The 21,343-nt window shown below is 45.4% G+C and overlaps 1 long non-coding RNA gene across 1 annotated transcript in view; it reads left to right on the forward strand.

Moving 5' to 3' along the window:
- Positions 1–394: 394 nt before the first annotated feature.
- The window catches only part of LOC138527303 (uncharacterized), a 488,084-nt gene continuing 467,135 nt past the window's right edge, over positions 395–21,343 (forward strand). Inside the window, exon 1 of the long non-coding RNA XR_011283878.1 lies at positions 395–513. This is a non-coding gene — a long non-coding RNA (uncharacterized lncRNA). The remainder of the gene's footprint in view (positions 514–21,343) is intronic.

The following is a 21,343-nucleotide window of genomic DNA, read 5'->3' on the forward strand; positions in this document are numbered from 1 at the left end:
AGTGCAAACATTTGCCAAGTGCTCTATCAGAAAAAGGATGCATCCCTCATAGAAGTTATTTATAGAAAATATGTAAATAGTCTCTTTTATATTTGCTTATTCTGCCCTATATGTGTTTTAAATATTGTAATACTGCTCTCAATCAATCGTCTTTGCTTTTACTTACAAATAGATTTTAGTGTGTTTGTATTCTTTTACCTTTCCTCTGGTGCATTATTTGCTTGTACAGCCACGGTCTACATCCTGCTTTCTGGTGTTGAAGCAGGCGTGACACATGGTACTTAGCTCCACAGAACTACAATCCCCAGACCGGCTGGTAGTTCTTGCACCGTATTTATTTGCATTCCAGGAGCGAGAGCAACGCGTCAAGCGGTCCGTGAAGGACCGGAAGACAGGAAGCTCTGGTGTTATTCACCTCTGTACTTCATGGGCATTGCAGAAGTCCTAGCTGCCATTGCAGCAGCCAAAACTACATTTGATAATTGCAAGCAGGCGTCGGGCTCTCAAACATTGGTAAGTCCTACGGTGGGTAGTAAGCTATGTTTCCCTTTGGATGGCGACATTGCCACATTAATGTGTGATATTTTGCAGGAAGCTGTAGTTGACCGCCTCAGATATCTGGCAACTCCGTTGGCCTGACCTACTCCTCTTTTCCCATCTTATCAAAGGATGAGCCAGTGATCATCCGGATAGCTTTAATAACATGGAAGGTACTTCTAATTTAGATATACTTCACGACCGTTTAGAACTGGGCCTAGTGAGGGCATTCTCACTTTGTGAGTTGTCTGCCACCCAGGAGAAACGTAGTCTTCGTCAGGAGGTGGGATCTGGTAAATCCCCCCCTAAAGGTAAGATTACTCCAGTCCCAGACCTCAAGATAATGCTCTTGAACACCAGTTCCCTGGTTAAACTTGTAGTGGAAATAGCCACTTACATTGGCGAGAAGGTTGTTCATATTTGTGCTATCACTGAGACTTGGGGGTCTCGATGCTACTGGCCCTTATCTGAGTCTAGCTATTCCAGGGGGCTATAGAATGTTATTACATGATAGGATTGGTGGCGGGGAGGGGGGGTTGTGTTTATTTTCAGATCTAACCTTACTGTGTGGCAAGTTAAGGGTCAACCTGTGCAAGGGACCGAATCCTTAGTAGTTAAAATAGGACTCAATGCAGAATCTACTATAAACGTTCTCCTGTTATGTAGACCTCCTGTATCCGCAGTTGATTTTTCTAATATTTTATCTAATAACATACTTTTTTGAAACCTAAGATGAGCTTTTTAATGCTGGGTAATTAAGATGTTTAGCTAGGGCAGGATGCTGATAACTCAGCCTTGGAGCTGGAGACAGCACTCTCTAACATAGGTTTCGAACAGAAGGTTCATGCTCCCCACTCATTGTAAAGTGCACACCCTTGATGATTGGGTCTCTACACTTAACATGGTTACCAAAGACTTTTTAGTCTCGGCCTGCCCTTGTCTGGGCATTATTTTGTGCAGTTCGTGTACATTCGGAATTCCCTGTGAAACGGAAGGGAGTACATTCGCAAGTGTTACTAGGAAGAAATCTGAAGAACCTTACAAGGGAGCGTATTGAACCATTGTTGGGTCCAGTCCTTGTTAACTCATTCAACTTAGAGTCAGCTGAAGAGATGTTGTATGTCTTTTTATTTACTTTTGATAATATCTCCAATACAATGGCTCCTTTAAAAAAAAAAAAATGTAAATAAGTATGAAATAGTAACTCCTGGTTTTCCCCAGAACTCAAGATACTTAAAGCATCCAATTTAAAGTTTTTCTATGAGTGGAAATCTAATACCTCCCCATTGATCGTGGCAGCCTATAAAGGAACTGCTAGAGTGTATAAGTCAGCTATCGTTGAGGCAAAAAGAAATACCTTTAATAGAAGAATCCAGTCGGCTAAATTAGATGTGAAGGAGTGTTTTTAAATTCTTAAGGAGCAAGAAACACCTCATAAACAGGACTCTGGCCTTATTGTTAAGGATGCTGGCTGGTGTTCAGCTATCCAGGACGCTATGCAGGGTAAACTGTGCAAAATTATGGCAGAATTTGCCTCCAAAAAAGGGAGTCCAATTAAGGTATCAGCAGATGAAGCCAATCTGGATCATGTTTGATGCCCTCTTATTTCACAATTTAGCTTTACTGATATATCAGTTCAAGAATTTTCTGTTATTGTGGATCAGCTAAAAACCAGTGGTCGAAGTGTACAAAAAGAAGTATTGGAGCTATGTTCCTTGCTGGTCTGCCCCACTCTCCACAAGCCGCATCGCTGCGCCCCCTCGCACACACAGTCCAAACCCCCAAACAAACATACCTGTTATTTAAGGGAATGTTCAGTGCAGTGCACTGAAGTGTGCAAGCTTCAACCTCTTCCTACACTTTTATTTTAAAACTAAACCGTTCCCGAACGGTTTCTTTTTTTAATAAAAGTATAGGAACAGTGAAACTGAAAAATAAAAAGTATAGGAGCAACGCTACCGACCGCTCCCACCCACTTTGACCTCTGCTAAAAATGACTAAATGCAAAGGTCATCCTTGCTCGGTTATCATTATTAAAGCCTGCTCTCTTATTATGCTGAATGCCATTTGTAATTTTGTTAATGCCTCCTTTCGAGGGAACTTAACTTAATGCCTCAGGCATTAAAAAAGGTGTGGATTACTCCCATTCTTAAAAAGCCAAGCCTATTTTAGCACATGCCCCTGAACTACAGACCAATTACAAATACACTGTTCCTGCTGAAAATTCTGGATTGGGTGGCGTATGTCCAAATCTCGGCACACCTTAATAATAACCACATTTTCAATAACCATCTGTATTGCTCTCCCCTGAAAAGTGCATGGAACAACCGTAAATCACCAATGCAATTATAGAGCAAATACTTCAACCCATAAACAGACAGACACAATAATTCACAGCCATGCACTCTTTAGAAGATAATCAGCTCTTTACGGCTATTTATTCAAAGATTACAAGTACATAGAAATAACTCATAAAACTAATATGGACATAGATCACAGGAGAAGTAAAGAATTCAAAAAGAAATACATCACCGTGAGCGTTATATAACTCCTCATCTCGTCCAGAAGCGGCTGGAAGACCCCGGGGACAGCCGGCCGAGACTGCCACAGCGCACAGGAAGGCCAGACGGAGCGTCCTTCTCTGGCTGAAGTCTCACCTACCCCCCTCCGGGTTTCCGCATATATAGGAACTCCACAAAGGGGAGTTAATTCTCGAACCTTCTGGAATTGCACCTGTGCAGTTGAGGAACAGCCGTCGGTTGCCAGTTGGTTCAATCGAGAGCTCCCCCCAAGGATCGCAGGGCCTCCCTGCTTTAAAAACACGCTCCACGGAGAAAAGTAGCAAGCCATAACAACATTAGCTTTCCCAGCAGAAATGGCCTTGACTGCATACCAAGTTTGAAAAAGCATGTCTGTCTCAGCACTGTGAATCTAACACTTCAGCAAAATGTGTGCAGCCTTTCACTGCGGAGTGAAGTAAATATCCAACATGGCTCCGAGCGCTCCCAGAATGCATTGCGCGCCCGCGCCATTTTGAACCAAGTATAAATCAAGCATAACACCATCAATCTGGGTTCAGGCCGGGATTTGGGACAGAAAATGCGCTGCTTGAACCTAAAGCCAGACTGATGGAAAGCGTGGATAATGGAGCTGCTTCTATTTTGATGCTGTTGGATTTATCAGCGGCCTTGGATCATTCTATTATGGTCACCAGGTTGAGAGACATATTTCTCGAATGCAGCGTCTCAATGGGTCTACTCGTTTTTGAGCAAACGGGACTGTAGAGTCTTCTGTGAGGAGGCAGAGGCTTTGCCTATGACCCTGAAATTTGGCATCCCTCAGGGATCATGTATTTCACCCTGTCTTTGCAATATTTTACGGTGCCCTTCTTTGCACTTTTAAAGCAAAGTGGGGTGACATTTATGAATTACGCTGACGATACGCAGTGTGTCATTCCAATTACTGGCACACATGATGTTGATGAAGAGCAGGTGAATAACATATATTCCCTTATTGAGGGCTGGATGGTAGAGAAGGCTCTTGCACTGAACAGAGAGAAGACAGAGCTACTGGGTGTTGGCTCCCCTAACCTGATCAGGAAATTGGGTCCAGCATATGACAGTTTTCTCATTCAGGATACAAGAATAATGACCCAAAAGAAGGTTAAGACGCTGGGCGTCTTTCTTGATCAACACTTTAATATGAAGGCTCATGTGGGTAGCCTGGTGTCTTCCTCAGCTTATTATATCAAGCTTCTCGCCGATCTACGCCCATATATTTCTCTGGCAATCGCTGAGACCATTGCAAGGGCCATTGTGGGTGCCAAAATGGATTATTGCAGTAGTTTACTGTATGGTATCAACAAAGCGAAGATTAGCCGGCTGCAGGTAATACAGAACAGTGCAGTGTGCGTGATGTTGGGAATTTCCTGGAGAGACCATGTTTCTGAGGCTATGGAATCGAGGTTGCTGTTTCGCCTATTGGTAATTGTACAGAAATGTCGACAGGGTAAGATGCCTGCTTATCTTCAAGTCCTACGCAAGGAAAATAGTTATACAAGAACTCCAAGGTCCAGTAATACAGACCAGTTGACAATCCCTAGATGTAGCACTATCAAAGCCAGAAAGGGTGCATTCTATAATGCAGCTCCTAGAGCATGGATTAGCCTGCCCCTGGAACTCAGGAATATAAGTTCCACTGAAATATTTAAAAAGAAACTTAAAACCTTTCTATTTGCTTGATCGCTTGTTGTGATCTCTACTTGGTTCCATGGTGTTTAGGATACGGTTTTGTTTTTGGTTTTTAGTGTTGTTGCGACCTCAAGCCTACAGGTCCATGGTTTGTGCAATATAAGTTCATAAAGTAAAGTATAACACGCTTCCTATTCACCTTTGGGGCTAGATTGTTCATATTCCTGTTGGAATAAGATCACTAGCTGCACCCCCTTCAATCTGTGTAGTTTATATGCCCTACAAGGTGATTTTCTTGCCTTAAATGAAAAAACAATTTTTAAAAATATTTTAAATAATAAAATAATTAATTATTGCGGAGTGACGGAGAGTGACAGTCCTGCACCTGCTTGAGAGGACTGCACTCCGTTACACCTTTCTTCCTGCTGTTTTTGGAGTCTTTCTACCTTCACAGTACTGGTGGGTGGACTCACAGTACATAGACTGTTTGGATCCACGGAGCGGCCGCGGAGTGATGGAGAGTGACAGTGCTGCAGTCCTGGCAGGACGGGCAGACAGGGCGACTATGCACTCTTCCCCCTCTCCCCCTTTTCCAGACGAGGAAGATGGCCGACGTCTGCGCAGCGCCTGGCTACGTGCACTAATGGAGAAAACAAGGGCAGAAGACTCAACTCACCAGTCAAATGGCCCAGCATTTTGTTGAAAATCAGAAGGTAAAATTAAGGCTACAAACATGAACACAGAACTTATGCCGGTCTTAAGCCCTCCAGTGCTAAACGCCATTACTGACCTGGGGGCACCCACCCCTGAAGTGGGGAGACCCTGCGACAAGGCTCTGGCTGCTGTGGAGATGGAGGAGGAGTCCGGGTGTCGCGTGGGCAGCGATGGGTCGATCGCCCCTGGCTCTGGCTTGCCACCCTCCCGTCCTCCCCCATCGGTCCCCGGAGGGGGGGCACTGTGGGGAGAGTCGGGTGAGGCCGCGTTGGGCCGGGAGGTGCTTGAGGACTTGGATCGAGGTATCGAGCTTGTGGGGAGCTTGGGGGGAGCTGGGTTGATACACGAGGGACCGGGGGCGAAGGAGCTCCTCTGCCATTGAGATCACCGTCGGCGAGAGCCTGGCCCCCGCGAGCGAGACCAGAGGAAGGTTTGGCTCCAACCCCAGGATACACTGTGAGCGTTCGGGCTCTGGTGCATTCGGAGCCTAGGCTCGCTGTTGCGGCAGACCCTGTGGCGGTCAGCCCTGTGGAGAGTGGAGAATTGCCTGTAAACAGCAGAAAACGGCCCCGAACTACAGTCTCTCAAAGGGTGGGGGGAGTTAAAAACTTACAACAAATGGAAAAAAAATGTGATAAAAAAAATCTGATGAAGAAAAGCCTGTAACGAGAAAAACTTCGCAAATACTGGAACCAGTGTTCATTCTAAACAAGTCCAGCAAAAGGTTGCCTAAAGAAAGATCACAAACGACAAGGAAGGCTTTTAGAAGTGTGTCGTTAGAGGTACCATCTGAAACCGCAATGGCTGCTTCAGCCATAGTCGTTGAAAAATCGCCGAAAACAATAGATGAATTCCTAGAGGGTGACGCCTTGATGAACATGAGTATATACTCTATTGACGAAACGCCCCCAGAGGAGAGGGTTGAAAAGGTGAGGGAGTAGTCGAAGAGCATTCCAAGAAGGCCTACTTCTCCAACCCAGAAAAAGAGACAATCTGATGAAAGAGAAAATGGTGGTAAAGACATAAGAAAAAGAGATTGAGTGTTGAGTGGGAATGGTAACAGTAGGCATGAAAACCGTGCAGACCTGGCCGACATAGTAAAGGTCTGGAGAGTACATGATACCCATAGAAAAGACGGGAGACACTTGTCGTAACATCGTAAGAGCTATGTAAAACCTTCTACACCACACAGAGAAAATAGAAAATGCAGTAAGTTACACAGAACGCCACCAGAGCACTGGAAGGACACTTCCGGGCCTCCAAAACCTCACTACATTTCAAGAACAGAGAAGTACAACAAAGCTCCCAAGAAAAAGGATGCCACTAGATGGATCCTAAAATTGGAACAGATTGAGGGCAATGAAGATGAGTTCACCTTAAATCGAAGTTCAGTACTAGCCTTGTTTAGTTACATTCCGTCATTACAAGGTATAAGATCGGATGACTTACTTATTGTGGACCCGAGCCACAAACAGGGGAAGGCTTTTGCCCATCTGTATATCGCTTCTTCAACTGTCAAACGAAAACTAAAAGAAGACACTAATAGACTGTTGAAAATGGGCTACGACCTTATGGAGTCAACTAGAAAGGTCCCCTTAAGGTCAGGGATAAAATTATCCCCTTGCAAGTTTGGCACACGACAAAGGCGACAAACGGAAGAAAAAAAGAAGCACCATCAGGAAAGAAGTAGGGACCCTAAGGTCGACTCCCGAAGAACAAATTACGACAAGAGCCCTCATGTTAATTTAAAAGATCGTCGCGCAGTGGAGCACTTAAAGCTCGGATCAAAAGGGCAGAGTATCCAGAGCTCACTGGTCGAAAACAGAAACAGGGGCAACACGGCTACGAATTTAAAACAAATTCCTTCTCCGGTCCAGTACGAAATCGCAAGAACAAACACTCCAACAAGAGCAGGGAAACCAGACACGGGCGAGTCCATTACTAAAAAATCTTCGATTCAGAGTTTGTGGGCCTGGTTACCGAAAGCTTTATCAAAACACAGAAAAGATAGCAACCCCTGACCTCTGAGCATGGCAGCCATCTTCATATAAACTTAAAGAAACCAACAAGGGAATTAAAGCTATGCTCTTGCAACACAAGGGGTCACGGCCATCTGGCATCGCCTAGTGATATAAAGTTGGTGGAATATGATGTTCTCTGTCTGCAAGAGACTTCGCTGACCGAACTTCCATCTCTCGACGGCTATGAAGTTTTCCTTGCTCCTGCAAAAAAGGGTCCGTTGGGTGGGCCCGCTTCAGGTATTCTGATGGCCATACGCCACAGTTGTGGTATGTCCTCTGCAGAAGTACTGATGTGTAATCAATTTTTGCTAATGATTAAAGCAGAGTGAACAAACCTAGAAGTCAACAAAACGAAGGAGGCAAAGCAAACAATAGTGATCATGAACATTTACTGGAATCCAACTTTAATTTACTCCAGTAATTTTCTTGGGATGATCGAACAAGCAATCGATGAGGCAACAGCAGTACATCTGGCTTCTGGGCCTCCCTCTGGAACAGCCTTCCTGCCTCCCTGAAACTTGAGGAGAACCATCTCCGGTTCCGGAAGCACCTCAAAACCTTCCTCTTTGCCTCCGCTTTCTCTCCCTCTCTCCCCTGCTAAAATCACTGAACCTGCACTGAATCTGCAACTGGGCCATTCACCGATCTCATGTCCTGGCCCAGCCACTCTTCCTTGCACTGCCTACATGCACTACGGGACTGTCTCTGTATCCTACAGCCCCTTCTCCCGGCACTTACCTTTGCATTTGCCACCAGCTGGCCCTATTATTTATCTCGTATTCTATTAACCATGTACAGCACTTTCCTTGCACTTGCCACCAGCTGGCCCTATTTTTTATCTTGTATTCTACTAACCATGTACTGCACTTCCACTCTCCCCTTCCCCTGCACTTTTCCCAGTCCCCCTACCCTTGCACTTGCGCGATCTGAATGACACCTGGCCTAGTAGGATCGTTGTCTGTCTCCCTTTGTTCCCCCCCGCCTCGTCGCGCCTTGAATCCCTTGTGTATAGGCGTGTTACAAATGCCATATCATATCATATCACATTTAATGATTTGTGGTGACATTAATGCCTCTTGTCACCAGGAAAAACTTAAAGAGCATGCATGTTACTATACCTTTGTGTCAGATCAAAGAGTAAAAGCTTGGGTAAAATGTATGACATCACGCGAGCTGCACAACATGAGTGAGGTGCTACCCAACGACAACACTTTGCCAACATGGGAACGAGGAGTATCTAAAGCAAAGATTGACTACATCTTTGTTTCAGGCCACCTAGCACAAACAATTATGGCGTTTGAGGTGGTTCGAACCTCTGCGAGTGACCACAACTTGTTGTGCATTATTTGGCAAACAAAACAAAACACGAACATGAATTCTATCGCTTACTTGGAGGCAAACACTCAAGGCTTCGGGCTAAAAATGTTGGTGGCAGCAATAAAAGACCTAAAGCTCAAATATCAAGCTCAGGACCACCTCACAACTGCAAGCCAGATCGACTATCTACCACTGCTTGAGATCTACAAAAAGAAAAGGGGTAATAAAAACAGCGTTGGTCCCAGAAAGCACGTGTTTGACAAAATTTTGGTTGAAAAAAGAAAAGAGTTAAGAAAAGTGAAGAGGAGAGCCAAATCTCTTGGCCCCATAAAGACAAATGAGTCAGTGATAGAGGCCACCCGGAGATACAAATCATGGCTTAAACATCATTGGTTGACACTATATCAGCAAGACGCAGAGTCTATCCAAATAGCCATACGGGGAAACAAAAGTCGAGAATTTTGGTCTCTTCTTAATTCAACCGGCCCAAGAGAAGAACTATCCATACTTAACACCTTAGGTGAAGCATCATGGGTGAACTTTTTCAAAACTTTGTTCTCACCACCAACAACCAACTTGATTGCGAACAAGAGCGTAGATACAACAGACTGGGCCCTCTTGGACGATTGTGAAGAAATAACTCTGCAGATCAAGTCTCTTAAGAAATCTAGAGCGCCCGGGCCTGACGGTATCACCAACATGGACGTCAAGGCACATCCAGAAGAATGGGCAGCTCTTTTGCGTGAAATATTTCGAAGATGTGCTGAACTAAAATCAGTCCCACCATCGTGGAAGTCCGCGACGGTGGTGCCAATTCATAAAAAAGGGAAAAAGAGCGATTCGGCAAATTACCGCCCCATCGTCCTGCTGCACTGCATTGGAAAGGTGTTTGGGTCTCTCCTTTTAAACGAATATAAAGTTTGGGCAAAGACGGCGCCATGTGAAGACTAACTGCAGACGGGGTTCAAGAAAAATTTTGGAACATCAGCCAACATCTTGACAATAAACATCTTGAAGCATAAAGTTATAGAGGGGGAACCCAGATATTTATTGTCTTTGTGAACCTCACCCAAGCGTTTGACCGTGTCGACAGATCACTCCTTTGGGAGAAACTACCAGCCTGGAATTGCCCTCCCTCACTATTGGCTCCCATTAAAGCTTTGTACTCGGGCACTTACATGAGTGCGTCTAGACCAACAAGGCCTTCTCTCTGCCCAAATACAGACGCAAAGGGGGGTTAAACAGGGATGCCCATTGGCCGCGGCTCGGTTTCTTGCATTCCTAGGTGACATCAAAAACCCAGAAGCGGATTTTCGAAGCTTCCCTCCTAAAATGGGAAAAACCAAAATAAGTAGACTTTTGTATGCAGACGACGTGATACTCCTTGACTACACACCAATAGGGCTGCAACGTCAGCTCAGTAATCTGCAGGCATATATGGAAAAAAACAACTTGGGGATCAATGAAAACAAAACTAAGCTTATGACTGTGTCTAAAGGTACAAAAAAAAGGAAAAAACAAAACTAGTCTTAGACGGAAGATGGATCGACAACGTTGTTGAGTTCAGATACCTGGGAGTGATCTTGGACAACTCAAAGAACGAGACAGGCAATCATACATTTCTGAAACAAAAAACAAAAAACTAACGGCTCAAGGCTGTGCAATTGACAGGAAATTTGGCCGATTTTCTCTAATTCCTGTGATAAATTTTTACAAGATGAAGGTTGTTCCAACATTAACTTATGGCGCAGAAGCAATGCCTAAAATCCCAACATCTTTATGATGTATTCTGGAGGCAAGCTTTTGGCGGAAAATCCTAGGTCTTCCAAACTGTGCCTCAATAGACTGTATTAGGAAAGAACTAAGCTTACTTTCCCTCGCGGCTTCAGTCAGATGTAACTCTTTGATACTTTATCTCAAATGTCAACTGGCAGAAAAACCTTCACTTTACAATTTGATCTTACAAGAAACGAAAGACTTAAGCTGTAAGATGCTAAACAGGTGGTCACAACGGAACCTAGAAACTCTACACGAGGTTGCTTTAGATGAAGAGTTACTTATAAACAACCCAGTGAAGGTTTTGAACAAAGTAAAAGAGCTAGACTGGATTAAGACTGGAGAAAAAGCTGCTTCTAACAAATTGACGAGTCATCTTCCCCAGAATCCTAGAAAATTGAACGAGTTACAACCATTCATAAAGCAGTTTCCTTCAAAGCAGGCTAGGAATCTGTTATTGAGAGCGAGACTGAGCCTGTTACATACTAATGAAATTCTCTTAATACGGCGGCTGGCCATAACCAAGGGTGTAGATTCTGTGGTTTACCGGAAGTGGTGGAGTCTATCCGACATTTACTTCTCTCTTGCCCAGGTACTTTGAGGATCAGAGCACTCTACTTGAGGCACTTATTTTCGGACTTTGTGTTACGTGACAAAGACCTCTGCTGGTCAACAATGATGACGGGAGAAAAGACATCGTGGTTGTTGGCATCATATAACATCTTACAACATATTCAAAAATCTTTTCCGACACCAAAAGAATAGGTGGTCGACTGAAGCACGATGGTGGTTTGCCTTAGAACAGAATGCGTTGTGCTTAAAGCTTTATGGCCTAGTCTGTCTTTCAACTCTTACTCTTTTAAGTCCTGAAAGACTAAAGACTCGAGAACTAAAGGCTACTTTTTTTCACTTTTATTTTTCTTCTGCTACTTTTTTGTAAAAATCTAAATGATTAAAATACAAATAAAAAAATTAAAAAATAATGATTGGGAGTCATCAAAACATAGTAGATTAAAAATTGAAAAATAAATGGCATTAAACTCAGCAAGTTCCCGAAAACCATACGAGAGTTCAATGCAAGACAGCACCATGAGCACAGTTAGTGTAGGGAATAAGGGAAACAAGAACTCCTGCGCTAAAGACATGTAGCAAAGTATTCGTGGCCTGGCAGCTCTAGTGTGAGCGTCTTACATGATGACATCACCACACCGGAATACGTGATGACGTTGTTGCACAAGCGAAACCGGATGAACAGCCCCAAGACGCCTGTCATGCATCATTCAGCACGAGCGAATCCTCTTGTGAATAAGGGCAGGTACTTTTTTTATGATTTATGTATACACAAGAAAAAAGTATGTTTTAGGGATTGGTAATGCCAGTTTGGGTCTACTTTCATAGAGTTCATTTTGCTATATTATATTGAAAACAGGTATGTGTTTTTTCTCTTTGTATTTTTGACACTTCAACTTTTGAAATTACATTTGAACTATTTTCAGATGCTGCCCTGATGATGGGCCTCCTGGTCTGAAATACGCTGGTTATAGCTCATCTGCCTTGGCTCTGCACTAAAATGAAAGCTCACATGTATTCAAAATATGTGCAACTAAGCTTGCTTTTGGAAATTCGTGTGACTGATGTTATAATTGCTAAACAATTTGTGAAAGAAATAATGTCGCGTTTTATAACTACAGGGGAGGACTCAGCACCTCGGTAGGTTTGCTGTGTCATTGATGGACTGACCGAGTGTCAAACAGGAGGGTGCTGGGGCATAGTGGGGTGAGAAATCGAGGGGGGCTATAATAAGGGAGTCTGGTCTAAATGGTGGATGTGGTCTGAAGTGTTCTGTGTATGTCATGCCCGCAGTGGAAGGAGCTGAAAGAAATACATGTAAAGGACCACTAATGTGTGCCCACCGCATGCACTTTTATGCAGCCTTGTATGGAGACTGCATGAAACTGCATGCTGTGGGGTACATTGACACACTAATGACACATTAAAGGTGGTCATTTAATGCATGTTAAATGTAATCACCCACCACTCCCAAAAGCAAGAAAAGATAATGTATGTTGTTTTCCCCTGTGCTGGGGATTCAAACCGGAAACCTAATGGTGACCAGCTAGTGTCACAGAATACTGTACTATTCGGTAAGTGGGGGAATTATTTTGATTCATTCAATAGACTTCTTGTCACGTAAAGCACTTAACGGGACTTTATGTGGCAAGCAGTCTAGTAAATGAAACAAAAGAAATCCAGCACCTACGACATAGCACAACACTGTGCTATTTAGTAGGTGCTGGGTTGCTTTTGTTTTATTCAATAGACTGCTTGCCACATGAAGCCCGTAATGGGTTATATGTGTCAAGTAGTCTATTGAATGAATCAAAGACAGTCTGGCACCTACCAAGTAGCATAGTGGATATGACATTGGCCTGTCAGGCGCACAGCTTAGATTCGAATATCGGCAGTGAAGTGGGAAATACAAAAATAGATTAAAAAAGACATTGGATTGCATTGCCTTGCCTAGCGGAGGGAGCCCTGGCTCGATGGAAGTTTTAGGAGACTAAAAAAGACATTGGATTGCATTGCCTTGCCTAGCGGAGGGAGCCCTGGCTCGATGGAAGTTTTAGGAGACTGCCGGGGATGAGCCTCAGCTAGCCCCAGCCCACTTAAAACCCCTGGGCTGTGGTATCCCACCCTGGGTACACTGCCTGTGCTCTTCCATTCCTGGTGAATGGAGTAAAGGAGTATGCATCCAACTAACCCATTCCGACAGAAATAAGAAATCCCGATTCCATAAACATGTGCATTGAAATAACATGAAAGTAACAATTATAATTGGCAAGAGTGGTGGGTCTAATAACCCTGTCGCTTGGTGGTAAACTAATATTCTGTGATGAGTTTATTAATACCTGTGTTGCTCTGCGTTGTCTTGCTTCCAAGAAAAACGTGTTGCTTCTGAGCTATCCTGCCGGGATCTTACGGTGTTACGAGAATTGTTTGAATTAAATAATAAATGTGATCAAATAATAAATGTGATAAGTGAAAAGGAATGTTTATTTCTACAGTTCCAAAGGGATAGACATGGTGTCCTGTGCAGTGTCATTTTCTTGGCCATACGACAAGTTGACTTCGGCTGAAAGGGTGTTTAAATGAGGTTTTGAGAGGACTAGGATTGTGTTTTACATTGCTTTTCTGACATGCTTTCTCATTCACACGACTTGTGACTGAGTAGGGAGTCTACATGGTGAAGAAAATAGCTTGTCTTCTTCTGCACAAAGTAGAGACTTAGAAAGAGAGAGACAGAGAGAAAGAGAGAGAGAGAGATGCATGGTTGCGGTTTCAAGAGTAAAGCTGGGGCTGTTGGTGAAACATGTCCCTGCAAACAAAATCAGGCAGACTGAGGGCACGAAGCAGAACTGCTGAAAAGGCGCACGAACAAGAAGGCCGAACATAATCTCGGTGGTTTTAAGCGCTGGACTTGGATCCCCAATTGATGGCAGCTCAGAGTGGCTTGACCTCCAAGAAGAGAACAGGACTCCTCTTAAAGGAAAGAACATCAACAGAACAAATGCTTGGCAATACTGGGGATATAGCGCAGGGGGACTATCACATTTCCTATGTCTTATGTGTCAGGTACCGCCCCTTTGGGAAATCACACCCAGAAGGCTGTAATGAAGTCCAAGGGCCCTGTAAACCTGGACTTATTTTGATGACACTCAGAAGCTGAGTTAATCAAAAACCTGTTCTACGATACTGCAGAGAGAGAACATCACATTGTAGAAGAGACACTGGTCCATTCAGGTCCGATCACGGGCCCGGCAGGTGTGTTCCTGCACCCAAGCCTCATTGAAACATCAAAGATGGTGGAATGGCTGGTTAGAGCCTTGATCCACATTGGGACTAAAACCTGTAAAAGTGACTAAAACACACCTGTGCTCATAAAGCCCAGTGGGCCAGCCAATGCTTGGATAAGTAAAATGGTCATGCTAAATCCTTATGGGAAGCTTGGCCATGAAGAGGGAAGGAAGCGCTACAAACGCCCACATTTCAGAAGGAAAGTCTATCGCACATTAAATCAATCACAGGCATAGACTTGCCATATAATCCCTTAGTCATTCTTCTCGGTAGTGAGATCTCTGATGGGTAATATCAGTTAGGTTAAGTTCTAAATTGCTTGTGCATTAAATGATGGCAGCTCGTGCTTAATTTGTAAGAAAATAAGTGCCAGGCCATAAATATGTTCAAGCACGTCTGTGGCACATGGGGAGGGGAGCAGCTCCCCCCCCACTATTGTCAACACCCATGGTTGTCTCGGGAGGATAGCTCAGGGGCAACCAGCTCACCTTGGAAGCAAGACGACACAGAGCAACACAGGTTTGATCCCTGTGTCCGCGCTTAGAAACCTCTGGGTATTAAGTGCGTTATAAATAACCTATCATATCATATGGTGTCAACATATTTGGGGTTAAAGCTGCAACTCCGACTGGTTCATTGAGGGTGCTGGATGCACTGTGCGATTTACAAATGCTAGTCGACATAACATACTCACCAGGAACAGTTTGGTCTGATCCAATCGGTGGCAAGTGCAACATCATCCAGAGGAAAAAAAGAGCAAACATACTTTCCTCCTTTGGTAAATTGATGGACAAATTCAGGTAAAAGCGTTACTGAACTAATGAACGTGCCTGCCGAAGACTGCAGAAAGAGCTTGTACATGTTGGCACTCATGACAGGTGCTTCTCTTCATAAAGTTGCTAAAACGCCACAGTATAATCAAGCTGGGATCAGAAATAAGCAGCAGGGCTCAGAAATAAGAAATCTGCCAGGGCAAGCCCCCTCACTAATTAAGCTCTGGTTGCAGCCTGCTTCAGTATCGCCCAGTTTTAGAATTCTAAAAAATCCCCAGACACCCAAGAGGGATGCTCTCTGCACTGGTTCACCTTCGTAACCTCCACGTCAAATGCGATACATACATATGTTAGGCGGAAACCTGTGCAGTTCCCTCTGGGACCACTGCAAAAGATTTAGGACTACAGGCGTTGGCGGTGAACCCACTTGGTAGCAGTCTGCACCACACAGATTCACGTGGTAGCTGTGGCTGAGCAGTCAGACTTCTCTCAAGAAAAGTTGAGCAGTATGTGGAGTATACACAATAGGGCAATTCTTCACAGCAAGACAAGCAAACACGCAACGAGGCTTAGTGTAAAGATATTAAGGTATTTATTTATAACAAAACGTCTATGAAAACACTAAGGCAAATCACGGCAAACAAATCAAACACAATTACTCTACGAAGTAGACGATCAATCCCCCTAACAATATCGACAACTCTAGGTTCTACTGGTACCACTTATTTTCAGACAGAGGTGTATACCTCAACCCAGATGACACTCGAATATTAGTTAGGACGGGAGAGAAAAAGATAGGCAGGTTACGAAATCAACACAGTTCGATCCAAGAGGATAAAATGCAAAGCAGGAAGGCAAGAATCACAATAGATCGTAAGTTCAGAGGCCAGGCCCACTCGGAGAGAGGCAAGGCACGATGTCCCAAAAAGTCTCTAGTGGAGATGCATTCAAGTCTGTATTGCAAATTGTTATCGGTGGATTGAACCAGTTCAGAACAACGAATGAGAAAAGCTTGGAAGCGACCCAACGGAACGGAGAGAATTAAGACACCTCACTCGAACCGATCGAAAGGGAAGCCAGGCGGACACGGTACCTTGTTGTGGAGGGCATCTCCGGCGGGGGCAGTTGTTCCTGGTGGTGGATGCACGTCGGGTCTTTGCCAAGAGTAGAGATGATCTCGTCGTCGAAGAAAATGAAGTCCGGTGCACCACAAGGGAAGAGACCAGCCGCGGAGTGCTCCGTCACAAGGCACCACCTTTTGGTCGCGGTTCAGGGGTAGTGGCTATCCGGTTGCCGAGGTGCTCTGCACGGGCAATTCGACCACTGCGTCCTGAGGCGAATAAAAAGCAAAGGGGACTGGTTGTTCCCACCAGTCAGGGGAAGAGACTCTCCGGCAGGGAGATCTCCTCTGTCGTCGGGAAGTGGTGAGTCGGTTCCGCAGGGCTCCAGCGGAGGTGTCGTCGTGCAGGTCGGCTCAGCGTTACCCTCGTCTGATTCTTAGGTCCTGTGGCGACTTCTGAAGATCCAGTCCCATAAGCCCTGCTTTTATGCAGAAAACCCCCATGCATTCAGCCTAGCTGTCAATCAACACATGCTAAGTGGTGAGCGGAAGGCTCACCACCTGGGCCAATCACTCCAGAGTGCGACCGGAGTTGGCAAAGCAACTCGGTCCAGGGTGCCTAAATCCCCTCCCACACCCTTGTGGTAACCCAGACAGAATGGCACCACTTTGGAGGGTCTCTGTACAGAGCCCGCCAAAAGTGGAACAAAGGGCTCGACCTTTGGTTTAGGAGTCACAGAGACGAACACAAACGCCATTTTACAAACCGAGTTCTGGCAGAAAATACCACTCAAACCTATTTAAGATAAGTAGATCGGTGGTACGTCAGAGATTAATGAGGAAAAGTATCAATCTCCAACAATGGGACGAATCCCATAGGGTTATGCTCGGGGTCGAACATAACAAGTAGTTTCCACTGCCACCAGCCAAAACTCGACGAGGGTGGACGGGACAGTGCCCCCTCGAGTAACAGATCCAGGGGTAATCGCATTACCCCTACTAGTACGTCCACAATAAGATGGTTTGTACTAGTTCTGTTAGTAAATTTAGGTCTAGTAAAGCCAATGGTGACTTTATATGCCCCGGGAGACAGTAGTCAGTCCCCGGGTATGGAGTCTATGGTGGGGGATCCGCTAGGACGCCCCCGTGTTACGGCACATAGGGTGCGGTGTAACACACGTAGAAAAACATATGAGACCCTATGGAGTAAAAGACCCCATAGCCCATCGAACACATTGACATTTCAAAGGAATTACACACCTACATGTCCAAGAGTGGGAGAAAAGAGTCTCACTCTTGGCAGGATGGAAAAAAACAAACTCCAGAAATCCAGCAAAGCTGCTGGGGGACTCACTAGGTTAGGAAATTCAGCCTAAACAGAGAATTCTCCCTAACACTCGCCCTCCCAGACTAAGGGACAGGAGGATTTAATCCACTCCTGGATGAATCTCATACCTCTAGTCGATGACATACATCCTAGAGAGACCATCAGCATTTTGGTGGTGACATCCTGACCTGTGCTCAATGGTGAAATCAAACCCTTGCAGGCAGATCGACCATCTCAGTAGTTTTGGGTTTTCCCCTTTCATTTGCATTAACCATCTCAAGGGTTGGTGGTCAGTCTGAATGACGAAAGTAGAACCATACAAGTACGGCCTAAACTTCTTCAGAGCCCACACGATAGCAAAGCACTCTCTTTCGATTGTTGCCCACCTTGTTTCAGGATCCTTCAGCTTGCGGCTGATGAAGCAAACGGGTGCTCCCTACCTTTCCCATCCAGTTGACTGAGTACGGCACCTATTCCTACATTTGAAGCATCTGTCTGCACAATGAAGTGTTGGCGGTAATCAGGAGCTCTGAGTACTGGGGCTTGGCAAAGAGCCTTTTTCAGGTTTTCAAAAGCCTGATTGCACTCCTCGTTACATTTAACCTTTTTAGGAAATTTGGGCGAGGAGATGACATTCAATGGAGAAGCTATGGTCCCATAGTTCTCTGTGAAATTCCTGTAATACCCAGTGAGGCCTAGGAAGGCTCTCACCTGGGTTTGAGTAGTCGGTGTTGTCCAATTTTGCACAGCTTCAATTTTACTGAGCAAAGGCCTTATTTCTCCACCGCCTACCTCATGCCCAAGATAGACTACCTTACTCTGTCCAATTTGGCATTTGCTTGCCTTTATGGTCAGATTGGCTCATCCAAGAACCTGCAAAACATCTCTCAGGTGGGTTACATGTTCTTCCCAGGAATTGCTGAACACTGCGATGTCATCCAAGTATGCCATGCAGAAGTCCTCCATCCCATTTAGAACCTGGTTTACCATCCGTTGAAACGTAGCAGGTACATTCTTCAGTCCGAAAGGCATTACCTTAAACTGGTATAAGCCAACGGGGGTAGAAAATGCAGTTTTCTCCTTGGCATGGTCTGTCAGGGCTATTTGCCAATAGCCTGACGTCAAGTCAAATGTGCTGAGGAACTTGGCGGCGCCAGGTTTATCCACCAACTCATCTGTTCTTGGCAAAGGGTGGGCATCAGTCTTGGTGACTGCATTAAGAGCTCTATAGTCCACGCAGAATGTAAGCTCTTTAGATCCGCCCTTTGGTACTAACACAACTGGGCTAGACCATGGACTAGTAGAGGGCTCTATTATCCCGAGATCGAGCATCTTGCTAACCTCACCTTTGATGTGGGTTCGCACGTTTTCTGACATGCGGTATCCTCTGCTTTTGACTGGCAGACAGTCACCAGTGAGTATGTCGTGCTGGCCCGAAGGGGTCAAGCCTGGTGAAAGCGAGAACAGGGAGGCAAACTGATTCAACATAGATTTGCACTCTTCTTGTTGCTCGGGTGTCAGATTGGAGGAGAGATTCACTCCTTCAATTTTTTCATCTAAAGGTAAGCCTCTGAGGAGATCCGGAAGAGCTTCACTCTCTTCTTCTTCCTCGGATGACGCTAGAAGCAAAGCTCCTACATCAGGTCGCAAGACATACGCTTTAAGTCGGTTGGTGTGAAAGACTGTCGGAGCCTCCTTGGGATTGCCCAAGTCCACCAGATAGTTAACCTCTCCGAGTTTACCCACTACTCGGAAGGGTCCCATCCACTTATCTTGCAAGGCCCTCTGCCTTGTTGGGATCATAACGAGAACGAGCTGGTCTTGAGCAAACTCAACCATGTTAGCCTTTTGATCGTGCCAGTGCTTGACCAATGCTTGTCCAGCTTTCAAGTTATCGCTTGCTTCCGTCATCATGTGCGACATTCTCCTCCGGAGACCTATCACGTAGTCAGTCACTCTGACTGGCTTGGGGGAAGGAGCACTCTCCAACCCCTCCTTAATCAGGGCCAATGGACCTCTGACGGGATGACCATAGAGTAGTTCGAAGGGAGAGTAACTTACTCCCTCCTGAGGGACTTCTCTATAAGCAAAGAGAAGGCATGGCAGTAGAAGGTCCCACTTACGCTTAAGGGGTTCCTCTAAAGCACCTATCATGCTCTTCATGGTTCGGTTGAACCGTTCTACCAACCCATTGGTTTGTGGGTGGTAAGCTGTTCAGAACTTGTAAGTAACTCCACAGGTTTTCCACATGGCTTTCATGTAGTGGGACATACAGTTTGACCCCCTGTCAGAGATTACTTCCTTAGGAAACCCGACCCTAGTAAAAATACCAAGGAGGGCCTTAGCCACAGCCAGAGCTGTAACAGTCCTCATAGGAATTGCCTCAGGATACCTAGTAGCATGGTCTACTACAACAAGTATAAACCTGTTGCCTGAGGAGGTTGGAGGATCAAGGGGACCAACGATGTCAATCCCTTCTCTCTCAAATGGGACTCCCACAACTGGGAGAGGCACTAACGGTGCCACATTCTTGGATCCAAACTTACCAGAGATCTGGCAGGTGTGGCAGCTCCTGCAGTGTTTTTCTACTTCGACCCCCATCTTTGGCCAAGAGAAGTAGAGCGAGAGCCTTTCCTTAGTCTTCTTGAAACTCAAGTGACCAGCCAAAGGAATCTCGTGGGCTAACTGCAAGAACTGTGGTCTGTTCTCTTGGGGTACTACAAGTCGTTTGTAGACTCCAGGTGCAGACTCGGTCGGTTCACTGTAGAAGAGGCCATCTTCCCAGTGCAACCTGTATTTCCCAGGCTCTTGCCATTCAGCCTGAGCTTCTGCCTGGTGGCGAAGACCTTCCAGAGTTGGACATTCTCTCTGTCCCTTACTGAAGTCTGCCCTGTTGGGTCCACCTTCTGCCAGTAAAGACTGCAGCTCAGGATGGTCAACAGGATCCAGATCTCCAATGAGTTCCTGGCCTTCCATTAGCTCTTCCTCAGAGTCTAATTCTACCACACAGGGTTGTACCTCCCTCTCAGCCTCGGCTGGAGGTGGAGTTACGGGTGTAACTTTGGACAAACGCGGGGAAGTCTGTGTTGGCTGCACTGGAATGCTGGCTGCTGGTTTCGGGATAGAAGTCTTAGGTTTCCCTTTCGCTTCTGATTTCTTGGAGACAGAGGCCGACAATTCCAATGGAGCAGGAGTGATATCTTTCTTCATCATCTCCTGGAGAGTTCCGCGCATGGTCCTCTCTCTTGTGGGTCTGGTTAGCTCCTGTAACCGTTTACTAGGAGGTCTGGGAGTATGCGATACAACTCTGAGAGTTTTCAAATCGTTACCCAACAGTACGCATCCTGGTACCTCACTCTGTATGCTGACAGGTATCTTCACAGTCATGTCGTTACACTGGATGAGAACTGATAATTGGGGAAGCATCTGCACAGGCCCTCCAGCTAACTTGGTGAGGCGTTTGGGTGCCTTAGCAACATCCTCGGCCTGAAAAAACGATTTATCCACCACCTGCTGGCCCCAGTGTCCCTAATGGCAGGAGTCTCCAGACCATTCACCTGGACACTGTCCTTACAAATACTCTTTAGTATTATTGGGGATAGAATTATAGACGTCTACATTCTGTTGTTCCCACAACCCCAGAGATACTAAAGAAACGCTGGCTGAGACTCCAATGGGTTCGTCAGCTAGCAGTAGAAAGTTTCCACTTGCCATTTGGACTTCCTCCTCTGGAGCGAAGGCTAAGGAGACAAGCTGGACCCCTGAAGGTTTAC

The sequence above is a fragment of the Ambystoma mexicanum genome, chromosome 14 (genome assembly GCF_040938575.1).
Source record: "Ambystoma mexicanum isolate Mex_15411 chromosome 14, UKY_AmexF1_1, whole genome shotgun sequence".
In the NCBI taxonomy this organism is placed as follows: Eukaryota; Metazoa; Chordata; class Amphibia; order Caudata; family Ambystomatidae; genus Ambystoma; species Ambystoma mexicanum.